Below are 13,399 nucleotides of genomic sequence, written 5' to 3'. Positions count from 1 at the left end.
TACCCTGAAATTTCAATGCTCAAATCAGTTTAAAGTTTTAGATATTGTACCATAAACATTGACCCTACAAACTTTAGGTTATAAAATAACTCAATAAACTCTTTAGAAACCAGTTGAAAGAAAAACTGGCTTATAGAGAGAAATAAATCATAATAGAAAAATACTGGGTTTATTTGAAAAGAAACAATTAAAATTTCTAAAATTAGAAAATCAAAATTATGTCAATAAGAAGATTAGAGAGCACATAATTCACAATAAAGCATACTTAATGAACTTAAAAAGCATATTTAAGGAAAATACCATGAATGTATCTCTTGTGGTGTGATTGTGAAATGTCTCAATAGGTGCATGAGTTTGAACACTGTTCCCCATCTGGTAATGATGTTTGGGAAGGTTGTGAAAACTTTAGGGGGTGGAGTCTCGCTGGAGCAAGTGGGTCACTGAGGGAGGACCCTGAGGCTTTAGAGAGCAGCCCCATTTGCTCATTTGCTGTTCACACTCTGCTTTTGGGTGTGGTTGCAATTCCAAGAGCCAGCCTCCTGTTCTGACGGCTGTGCAGTACCTGCTGCCCCAGTGGTTTCCCCATGGTGACAGGCTGGATCTCTACAAAACTCTAATCCAGAAGGAACCCCATACATTGCTTTGCCAGGTATTTTGAAACAGCAACAAGAAGCCAGTAAGGCAGGATCACAGAAAGACAAGAATAAGGAAAACAAAGGTAACTTAAAGGTCAAAGAAAAATGCGATAGCTCAATATCAGAAAATACAATGATCCGTGGATGGTGATACTATATAAAGAATAAAGGAAAACTGTTACCTAAATTAGCAATTGAGAATGTTCCTAAATTGGGAGAGAAATCAAATGACAACTCATGAGATAGAAATCATATGAAATTATCAGGGTTAATGAATTTGTAGAGAGATAAGCAGATTAGATGAAATGTGATTGATAATTAAAAGGAGACATAGGTAGTGATATTGTACAGAAATAGACTAGATGAGATATTTAGAGCTATAAAAGACAAAAGTAATGAAATATTAGGGTAATAATATGCTTCTAAACAACAAAAGACAAACCGTCTTGAGAAATCCCAGAGAGAGCAGACTAAGCCTAGATTTCTCCACTTCCCAGAAGGCAAATGGACTTATTGACTACTGAAAAAATAAACTGTCTACTGCATCTTGAATTTGAGGCAATTTTTAAGGCAGGATATAGTCTCTCTGACTGCATTATTTAACACATCACAATAAAAGGTAAAACAATGAAATAAAAATCCAGGGCAAGATTCCTTTCAGCTCTGGGGGTTTAGTATTCAAGAATTGTTCTTTTAGGATACATATTCAAGAATATTCTTCCCAACCCCAAAGGCCTCTAAACAAATTAAAAACCACAACACCTAATTAGTTTGAAACTGATCCTAGAGATGAAGATTGATGTTAATTTGTCCTTAAAATATTACTTGAATAAAACTGTTGGTAAATGGTGGCTATCAATAAGTTTTTATAGCATAGTAATACTTGGTTTGAAACCTGTGCAGCAATATATCTTGTAGAACATAAAGACTGGACTTCATACATTCTTTACGTTCATGTAGCAGAAGCAAAAGCTGAAAATCCAGTTGAACATATCACATGACTAACACTTTAGAAGGCTTCTTTTGTTGTCATTACATAGAGAGACTTTTGTCCGAGCTTGCAGAAACCTCCCTAGACAAACTGACCTGGGAGATGCCATCTTCGGAAAAGGTGTTGTTTACAGTGGCTGTGCATGAGGGATCCTCCATGTCCAACGCTGCTGAGCTGTAACATCCCATGGGTGTTCAAAAGCAGGTGTCTTCTCCTGTGGATGAGTCTTTATTTCATCAATTATAGCATTCCTTGTTTCAGCTGCAATTTTTCAAATTACAGAAATTCACATTAGCACTTTGCATTTCCCCAAAACAAACAACAACAACAAGACCATTGTGTGAAGATCACTGCTGTGAGACTTTTCCTGGGGAGACTTGAACAAACAGGCATTTACCCCAGATAAGGCACAACAAAAGAGCAAAAGCTTTACTTCACCCAATTCTGGCTTACTGAAATAGAAAGTTTATCAAGGCTACTTGCAGGAGAAGGAGTGAGGCATTTGTTAAGGGAATGTGAGTAACTGAACATCAGTTGCATCCTCACAAGGGTTGGTCCAGCATGAATGATAACCATCCTGCAGGCAACTCCACAGGAGAGTCTCCTCTACCTCCACAATTGCTTATTCTTTTTCTAACCTTTGGTGTGGATCTTATAAATCTTGCAGCTTTTGGAGGTTAATTTGCTAAGTTTTATGAGCTTCCTGGGCCTTCTATGTTTTGTTTCCTGAGTCTTATGAGTTTTCCTTCTCCTTCCAGGAAGGAATGTTTCAATTTGGAGGAAATCACTTCACAACACTCACAATAAAGTATTGCCAGTCTACAGATGTATAGGTGTTTTAAACATTATTCATACACTTAAAAAAAAATACTTGTACTGCTTGGTAAATAAAGTTAATAATTTCAATGATTATACTTGAATACCTTTTTAAAAAAGAATAGGGAGACATCAGTTTGTTTATATTACATGAATATGTAGAAATTACCTAGCAACAGTCAACATCTATGTATTTATCATCTACATGTTAAATGCATAATAAAATCTTCAGATAAAGAGACCAAATAAGTTTGGTTTATATAATTCATTGTTTTTTCTTCATAATCTATGCATTAGTTTTGTTACAACAAAACTTTCCTGACAGAAATAACTTAAGGGAAGAAACATTTGTTTTGGCTCACAGTTCAAGAGGATCTCAGTCTACCCTGGCAAGGAACATAGCATAGTGCAGCTCAGTTCATGGCAGTGGGAATGTGTGGCCCTTCAGTTCACATTATGGCAGATGAGGAGGAAAAGAAGGGAAGTTCAGAACCGATGGCTGAGCTATTCCCATCTGCCCTACATGATCTCTTTCTGCCAACTTGGCCTTACCTCTCAAACATTCCACAGCTTCCCAACAAAAAAACAGGTGTTCACAACATGAACTTCTAGGGAGTTATTTAGGATTAAAATTATAACAATCTAAAGTGATAAAGTGATTAAGTGTTTTGTCTAAACATTTATCAAAACAAGGAAATAATTTTGAAAATTAAAAGAATAGAAACAAATTGGGTACTAAAATCTAGGATAAATTCACACCTTTGCTTGAAACCATAAACAAATTCATAAAATAGTCAACAATCATCACACTCAAGAGCATCTTCGGGCTATTAGCAGAACTGAAAGGCAGCCAAAGATTTATTTTCTTTCTGACAAGTACTGAAGTACTAAAACACTCACTTGAAATGGTGTGTTACCCTTGTGTGTGAAGATTTAAATTTCATAAACAACCTTAAACATTAAATTATTAAAGGGTTGAAACATGATTTGTAATTAATAGGGCTGAATAAAGCCAGAAACTAGGAAATCAAATACTGAGACAGAAAAAAAACTGGATTCTGGTATGGCTAGGTATATACTGGAGAAAGGTGAATAGAAAAGATTAAGCTGTGAAAATCATTGACTGCAAAATCATGATTGCAAGGGGAGAAACATAGATGTTTGGGTAGAATAATGTGTTGAAGCCTGTAGTTACACAGCCTTTCTAGACATGTGTCCTCAGTTCTTATTATGGGATAGTAATCTGTGAGGAAAAATATTATTTGTTAATGTTTATTGTTTGATGAAACTAGACAGGCACTGTGTCAAGTATTTGGCATATACTCATCCATCAAGTCCTCAATGAAGCTTTAAGATAAGTAATCAGCTCTCTCCATTTCACAGAAAAAACACAAAGCAGAGCAAGGTTAACTGACTTGTTTGAGATCATTTTGTTAGCAAGAAGTTGGTAATAGGATCAGTGATAAAATGTGTGTGTATACGTGTTTAGTAGGACAGGCCCATAGGGTCGAGGAAATTGGCTCAGACCAGTAGCCAAAGCATGCGCATAATGTACTCCTTAAGAGCCAAACTGGAGTCTGCCTGAGGGCCTAGCAACAGGAGCTGTCAGAGTTCCTGATTGTGCCCAGCCAATGAGGGACGACCACACAGACTGGGTATTGGGAGGAGGGTATATACGGCCTACCCTGTCATTGAATAAATAAGTTCATTATTTCCTTCCAATGGACTCCTAGTATCTGAGTCGTTGACACCGTGCCTTCTCACTCTCTCCCTCCCTCCCATACATGCAAATGTATGTACATGTTACAACACAATAGAATAAAATTCAACATTCCAGTCATTTCCAGGTTTAGTAGCAGTGAAATCTTTCCCAAAGCCACACACATCACCACCATCCATGGCTACATCTTCCTGTCATCCCAAACAGAACCTTGACATCACTGAAATGAAAACTCCCCATTTCCCTTTCCCCCAGTCCTCATCCTGTCATTTTAATGTCTACTTACTTTTTTGAGTAAATGAAATAAAAATGAATCTCTTTCCCAATGAAGTATGGAAATTTAGAATCAATATTAAAAGAGTTTTGATTTTATTTTTTTAAAACCAAAAATCCTTTATAACAGAATGTGGAGTTTACATCTGGGGTAGAAACAGTCAGAGAGGAAAGATCTGTGTGTGGGATGTAGTTATGAGACAGATATGGTCGAATTTTTATCAAATCTAAATAATATTAAGTGTATAATATAAAAATAAAGCTAATTTGTAGTGTTAGCAATGTAGCAAAGCCAAAATATCAGACACCAGTGGCATGTACATTTGAAAGAAAACATACCCCAATTATTCTAAGAAACTGTCTTTTCAAAAGTAAAGAAACATTTGATTACTTTTAAATCTTAAGTTTACAGGTAAAATAAATAAGATAATTTCCAGAAATATAACTGGCAAACTGCCTCCAAATAAGAGAAGTAACATGTTGGGGGAGGGGGAGTGGAATTGTGTTCAATCTGAAAGAAGACAAGAAAAGTTGAAGCATGTAGCCCCAGGATGATAAAGCTGGTAAAGCTACTGTGAGTCTTAGAGTCAAAAATATATTCTCAAATATCTACATATAAAAAAATAGAATGTTCAACATAACTATTTGTACTCTGCAATTCCAAAAATCAGAAAAAGAATAGAATGTTATTCAAAAGGAATTTCAAGGAAAGACACATTAAAGATAAAACCATAATCTAATGAAGACAAAGACATTCTATTAAAGAATGAAGAAAATAAAAACTGAGTCTCTTAATAGGTCTGTAATACAGAAAACCTTATCAGATTTAAATGGTGAGAAAAAACATGATAAAAAAGGAACATAGTTACAAATGTTTTAGAGATTAAAAATGTTGATCACATACCCCGATAGCTGTTCCTAAATAATGGCTGCACTAATTGAACTCAGTGGGTTTAAAAATTTTTTTTGAAAGGACATAAAGTTGCGGGGGTGGGAGTATCCGAGGGGGGAGTTCTGAGAGAATTCAGCAGGGAGTGGGGGGATGATTAAGATACATTAGCGTACATACATGAAATTCTCACAGAATAAATAAAATATATTTAAAAAATAAAGTGTGAAAAACACTAAAAAGAAGTTGACAGATTTCTAGAGGTATCATTAAAGTCAAATCATTTGAAAATGCAGAAAAAAACTAAATCCTCTAAGAATGTAAATGTCAAAACTCATTTTAAAAGCTAGTAGGAGTGTAAGAATCCCATAAGCTCGAAGGATTTATCCGTAAAGATCTCCCCTCCAGAAAATTACACAAGGACTTTCCAAATAGAAGAAGAAGTCCTGCTCCATGCAGTTCACAGAGCTCTCAAGCCATTAAACCAAGCAAAAGATTAATTACCAATCAGAAAGTTAAGGACAACATTGTTTCAATGAAGGAATATATCATCACTGAGCTTTACTTATCCAGAAATGTATGTCTAAATTAGTAATAGAAAGAACTACTAACCTAATTCACAACTCTATGAGGGATTTTTAAAAAGAAAAATTATGTTAAAAACAAAAGTGTGACTTTAGAAACTTTATATATAATCCATAAGAAACACAAAGAAGGTAAGAAAGTAAAAAAGAAAGGCTGTCCTTGACCTGAGAAAGGACATGAACAACACAAACCAGAGACAGAATGGACAGTAACTGATGTCAAAACGTTCTCAGATACAGCAACTTTATTCTTGAGATAACCATTACCAGCACTGTGATTGTAAAACCAACAAAGCAAAATACAATTGCATCCCTACTTCTGTCTTACGCAGGAAGCATTTAAAATTAATTCAAAAAAGAAACGTGTTACTTTTCGGAGATTGAATATCTTTAGGACTTCAAAGTTGGAAAGGTTTCTTAAAATACCAGTGGCATTTACAGTGGCAAACTCAGTCTGATCATCAAAAGATCTATAATAGTAATAATGGTGATAAAGTAAGATAATATTGTCACTTAGACAAGTAACCAAGGATTACTATCTATAGGTATAAAAAACTTGTAGGTATTAATAGAAAACATAAAATCCCTTGAAAGTGTGGACAAGGAAGTTTCTTCACATGCAAGCATCAAAGACACAATGCTGTACTGTCCATCTACAGGGTCATCTGGTCGCTTTGCTCCTTCAAACCCAGATGAGACTTAATTCAACTTCCTATTGCAGGAAGTGTAGAAATTTAAAAAAAAAAAAAAAAAACCTTTCTAAAGGCAGTATGTCCATTTTCTTGAAATTGAGGAAGAGAGACACTCCCTACATCCTCCTAACCTCTTCCGCTATGCCACAAGCTAATTGCTGTGCCTGTGCTGTGCCATACTGCTCCTAAATATAGTCAGCTCAGGGGCTACCACACACCTAGACAAAGGGCCTTTCTTCTCAACAGTGATGAAATCAAGCCTCTGAGCTGAGTAGCAAACGTTTGACTGGAGATTCCCAAAGTCTCAACAAGGCAAATTTTTAGTAATTTATTCTGTGGGGCATGCCAACCTCTAGCCATCATAAAAGCCCCGATTTCCCATCTTTTTTAATTATTGTTTTTAATGTGTGTTTTGCCTGCATGTATGTCTGTGTGAGAGTGTCAGATCCCTTGGAAGTGGAGTTATAGACAGCTGAGAGCTGCCATGTGGGTGCTGGGAACTGAAGCCAGAAGCCAGGTTTTTTGGAAGAGCAGGCCATCTCTCCAGCCCAATCCCCATTTCCCATCTAATGGGCAATACACCACCTTCTCTGCTCCTCCTTCTTGTCCTCACCTACTCATGGAAAGTCCAACAATTTCTTCTCCTCTCAATCACACCATTTCCTCCCCATCCCCTCAGGATTCATCATGAGCCTCAGCATGTGTTGTTCAAACCGCAGTTAAGGTAGAAATTCTTGAGTCAGTTATTGTGGGTGGAGTTTTTCATCCTTCCAGCTTGCTCCCAAATAACAACACAGAGACTTATAATTAATTATAAATGCTTGGGCAATAGTTTAGGCTTGTTACTAACTAACTCATAACTTAAATTAACTCGTATTTCTTATCTACACTCTACCACATGGTGGTATCTTTTTTCTTTTTTTATTGAGAAATTTTCCTTTTATTTGTTTTATATACCAATCACAGATTCCCCTCTTCTCTCATCCTGCTTCTCCAGCCTCTGTCCCCCCAACCTATCCCTAATTCCCTCCTACAAGAAGGTAAGGCCTCCCATGGGGAGTCAGCAGAGCTTGGTACATTCAATAGAGGCAGATCTAAGTCCCTCCCCCTGCTTCAAGGCTGTTCGAGGTGTCCCACCAAAGGTAGTGGGCTCCAAAAAGCCTGCTCCTGCACCAGGGATGGATTCTGAGCCTACTGCCAGGGAGCTCCTTAAGCAGATCAAGCTACACAACTGTCTAGCTTATGCAGAGGTCCTAGTCTAGTCCCATGGTGTGGTCCACAGGTGTTGGTTTACATTTCATGAGTTCCTACTAGTTTGGTTTGGTTGTCTCTGTAGGCTTCCCCATCATGATCTTGATGGCCTTTGCTCATAGAATCCCTCTTCAACTGGACTCCTGGAGCTAGGCCTGAACAAATATGGTATGTACTCACTCATAAGTACATACTAGATATAAAGCAAAGGTATCTTTTTTCAATGTGTTGTGTTCATCTTGCTTCTCTCTGCATCTGTTGGCAACTCCCCATGACTCCACCCTTCTTCCCTATGTTCCCTTTTTGTTTGTAAGTCTGGCCCAACCTCTACCTGCCTAGCCATTTATCCCTTTCTTAAACCAACGAGAACAACTAATATTCACAATGTACAAAAAGATTGTTCCACAGAAGTTCCCCCTTTTTGTATAATTAAAAAGGAATGTTTTAACTTTAACATAGTAAAACTATAATACAACAAAAACAGTTATCAAGTAAGAATTACAATTATAATATCCAGTCCATTTGTATTTGGCAAATTTAGAAAAAATACTCTATTATCTATCTTATCTTTGTGAGTCTAAAGTTTTATGCTTAATTTACCTTTTATCATAACTAAGAAAAATGTTAAGTCTAATCAGTTAGTCTTTAACTCTACCAAAGACCCCAGAAAGGTGTAATGTTACTTAATGACAGGGACATTTGGCTGCCTGGACAGTCCCCCAAAGTTCCTCTGTAACACTGAGGCATCCAGCTTTGGCCTACAGGCCTAGTATATCTGACAAACATTTCTGAGAAGCAGAGAATTTTGAAAGATTGTCTTACCTTGTCTTGGCAAAGTTTGGCAGTTGCTTTCTTTTGTGTCCTGCTGGTCCAGTTTGGACAGTATACTGTCAGCAATTGAGCCAAGGGCAGTTTCTTTGCCTAGTGGCTAACTTTAGTCATAAAGAAAGCAAACCCCATATGAGTTTCTTTGATGCCCATTATCTTCTCTGAAGTAGATTGGTGCTGCCAGGAGCAGACGTGTCTCACCATCAAGAAAAGCCTTAAGTTATCAAAACATTTTAAATGCCATATTCTGTGGGTCTTCGAAGTAAAAGCTCTGCCTACAAGTTATTAACATGTTTTACTCTGTTGTATTTAAAAGAAACATGAGGGATTGCAGAATTTGCAAAAAGTAATGATTCTTATAAAGATAATTTATATTTTAATGTTCTTTTCCTTCTATGGTTTTCAATCAATATAACTAGTAAGACTTACTATAAGTTATAATACACTTTCTGTGTATTATATATAATATATTTTCTATTATTGAAATCAGGGTCAACTGGCTACTATATAATAAATAATTTTAGGTTGATTTTTGAATTTTGAGCACATTGTATGAACATGTGTATCTCTGATCTCTCTCCCTTTCTTGCGCTCTGAGTATTTTTCTTCAAAGCCATCACCTGCTAGTCTCCAGAAAACGGCTAGTAAAGATGGGAAGTGGTGACCAAAGTGGTCTCCTAGTCATGACTGTGATTGACAGGTTTCCTGAACCACATCCTCTCCACCTAACAATGTCCCCCAGTCTTGTGACTTCCTCATCTCCAACAATACTGAATAGTATTCTCAAAACCAATAGTATCCCACTAATAAAAAGAAGATGCTACAAAAATTTCCATACAAATTCAAAAGCTTGAGCAGAGTAACTATTAGAATAAAGCTTAAGGTATTTTTTCATGATAAAAGAACAGAGTTTGACTCCAGACAATGACATTAAAATTAATATTCTCACTCGTTCAGTGTATGTCCTCTCTTTAAATAATTCTACTGTCTTGCCTTAGGCTGCCATACTTAACATTTGGAAATCGACAGCTAGCAAACCTCATACATATAACTGTTTCTTTTCACAGTTCCCTGGGACTTCTCAAGCAGTTTTCAATATAATGATGTTGACAAATTGTGACATGGTAACTTGGCTGACAGCTCCAAGCAAAATGGATTTCTCACTATGAGATTTTAAAACTTCACATTACATGACTGCAACACCATCCATGTAGTTAGAGAGATAACCACACCTCACAAGGTCCCCAGGAGTTCCATCTGACCAAACAAATACCTCTCGGTTGCCTCATTTCAGAGCAGCCAGTGTGTTCATAAACACAAACTACTCATTACTGGGTTTGGAAAACTTACTTAAGATAAGTAACTAAAGATTCAACACCCCAGTTTGAAATATCTTATCCCTTAAATTCTAGTCAGGAAGGAAGCATGTTAAGAGGTTATACCTCTGGTAGTTACAAACCTTCCATTTTTGGCAGAAAGGTAAGTGTGAACAGAAAACCTGAATTTTACTTACTTTTTCAAACAAGTTAGCTCTGCTTGTCTCTTCTCACAGCGGGTATCTCATCTAGGAAACAGCAGCTGGGGGCAGGGAAATTACCTGTACATAATCAATAAAACAGTTTGTCTCTTCCAAGAACTCCTGCAATCAGATGTAGCTGCTACAGGAAGAGCACTATCTCCATAGCTGCAAGAAACAATTGTCACTGATGGTTTAATCTTAAAAATAGCAATGAATGTATAACGCATTCTATAACTTAGAATTGAATATTGTATCTTTTTAAAATGTGTAATCGGGCCTGGGAGTGTACCACCATGGTAGAGCCCTTGCACACACATGAACTGGGTTCCAAACCCAGCATAGCAAGATAAATATAACTTTTGAATGTGTTTGTTCTGAAAAGGCTGTCCACAGGACCACTCCTGCTGTACAACACTGTGGAAAATGCAGAGCCATCAGGAGCATGGAGGCACTGGTAGCCAGAGATGGAGAGAGAGGTAGATGGAGTGTACAGAAATCGGAGGGTGACACTGACAGACTAGGAGGTAGGCAGACTCCTTGGTAGACAGATGGATAGGGACACAGGCCATGTCTAGCTAATAAAGGTGGCAAACTTCCAAGATGCCCAGCTTCTTTCTCAGCCTTCTGACCTGAGACAAAAGCCTGGCAGCTTAAAACAAAGGCTTGTAGGTTGTTTTGTTTTGTTATTTCCTACCTCTGGTCCCCTGCTGATGGACTGACCCAAGGTCCTGGCCAGGCCTGGTAAAATGGCCATCGTGGGCCAATCAACCATCCTGTCTTCAAACTGACCAACCCTAAGTTAGAGAAGGAGAACTCTTCCGAGACGTAACCTCACAGGAGACTGGAGTCTTCAGCTTCCTGAGGCCCCTCTGCTCTGCAGAGTCATTTTCTCTGTGTGTTTGCTGCAAGCATGTGTTTCCTCACTCCAATAAATACTTTTCTTCAACTGCTATGTGTCTGCTGCTGTCTGTGGTGTTCGAGACTTCGCCACTGCTACCCTGTCCTGCTCCAGATTTCTTCTGCCTTTTGATTCTTTTTTCTCCCCCCTTTTTTTTAATTAAGAAAATTTTTTCATTCATTTTACACACCAATCAAAGATCCCTCTCTTTCCTCCTCCCACTCCCCCAGCTTCCCCCTCCCAACCCACCCCATTCCCACCCACAAGAAGGCAAGGCCTCCCATGGGGAGGCACATCCAGTAGAGGCAAGTCTAAGCCCTTCCCCCTGCCTCAAGGCTGCTTGAGGTGTCCCATCATAGGTAGTGGGCTCCAAAAAGCCTGCTCATGCAGAGAAGAGGGATTCTATGAACAAGTGCATCAGGATCATGATGGGGAAACCTGCAGAGATGATCAAACCAAACTAGTGGGAACTCATGAAAGTTGGATCAATGGCTGTGGAGCCTATATGGGACTGGACTAGGCCTTTTAATTCTTTAACTGGCAGAAAAACAGGAATACAGTCAAGACCCTCAGCCTGTATCAATATTGTATAACAATTTCATTATGAAAATGTATCATAGAGCATTTGTTAAACACCAGACTGAACAACCAAAAGTGAACTCTAGTCTAGACTGTAGACTTTGTGTGACAACCAATATTAATATAAATTCAGCTTTTTCAACAAAATTCCCATTCTATGAGGTTTGCTGATCCGGCACAAATTCTGTATGTAAGACAGGAAGCCAAGAGGTATTCTTGGTAATTTCTGCCCAATCTTTCTATGACTCTTAAACTGCTCTTAAAAATTGCCTACTTAAAAAAAACACAAACACAGTTAGCAACTGAGATGAGAAAAAACAATGGCAGTCATAAAAGCTAGCAGTGAGGAATCAGCAGTTACAGCATGCGATTTCACAAAGCAATGACCCCTTAGGAATGAAGTTTAGCCCCAAAGCGAAATCCTTGTTCAAAAACCCAGAACGCTTGATGGTATGCAGAATGGAAGGATTTTTATCGAGCACCACACATGATCCGCTGTCTGTGTTCTGCCGTCATTACAGAGGCTGCAAGGAGATGAGGCTTCTCGCTGTGTCCCACGGAAACACCACCACCAAGGAGACTTCCTCGGCTGAAAATAGAACTCAGAAGTTCCAGTTTGAGCTATTCTTTTCTTCAGTGCTGTTGAGTCACTTCCTCTCGCTAACCTTCTTCTGAGAAGGGTCTTCTGAGAAACCTAAACTTGCAAAGTTACAGAATGTTTGGAATTTTACATTTTCTAAGTATTTCAGAATCTGAAGGAGTGCGCATGAGAACCGGGAAAGAGTAGCAATCCCATTTGATTTATTAAAACAAAAACCCACATGTACACATTTACTTCCTCACCATGCAAAAATTATTTTCACCACATCCTTCATTATAAGCATTAATTACCATCTTCAAAGTAAGAAGTTTAGAGAAAGGAATTAATAAAAACTCACACAAGCTCTGTAATCCTGGAGGAGGACTACACTGAGCAATTCAATTTTGTAGCCAAAGGAATTCTGACTCCATGTATATAAAGAAATAGATGTTCTTTTTTACAAAGTGAACAAAAATTCTATGTATTCTCTATGTGTTTATTTTCTTCACAAAATTAGTTTAGTTCACAGAAATTATTTGTTCCTGAATCCATGTTATCTTTCCTACTATTCTATACTACACCCTCTAATCTCTCTAAATAAGTCACTCCAAATCACAGCACACACACACACACACACACATACACACACAAACTCTGGTGCCTTCACATTATATGCAGACACCTCTAGGATTTTTTATAGATGTAAAGACCTTTCAAGTCAGTATGGAATGGAAGTTGGTCTAGAAAGCACCAAAATGAAATAATTATGAAGCAAACCACATAAGCACTCACTAAATCTCCTAGGATGCAGAAGTATTTGGAGTATATCAGTAGTTTAAAAAACTGTTTAATTTTTCTAGTTTGGGGCCCATGCTGTGAGAGGGAGCCCATGCCTGACATTGCCCTGATGAACTGGAACCAGAGGCTGGATAAACCCATAGACCTAGGATAGAGATGGGGAAAAATCACTAAAATTATTCTTAATAATATTGTTATACTTACAGATCTGTGCCTAGCTCAATTGTTATCAGAGACGCCTTCTCAGGCAGCTAATGGGAGCAGGTGTAGAGACCCACAGCCAAACATTAGACAAAGAAAAACCCAAATTGGAGACTTCCATTGGGTCCCTCTCATCGGAGCTCTT

The sequence above is a fragment of the Peromyscus eremicus genome, chromosome 9 (assembly GCF_949786415.1).
Source record: "Peromyscus eremicus chromosome 9, PerEre_H2_v1, whole genome shotgun sequence".
In the NCBI taxonomy this organism is placed as follows: domain Eukaryota; kingdom Metazoa; phylum Chordata; class Mammalia; order Rodentia; family Cricetidae; genus Peromyscus; species Peromyscus eremicus.
Note: the sequence above shows the minus strand (reverse complement) of the source record.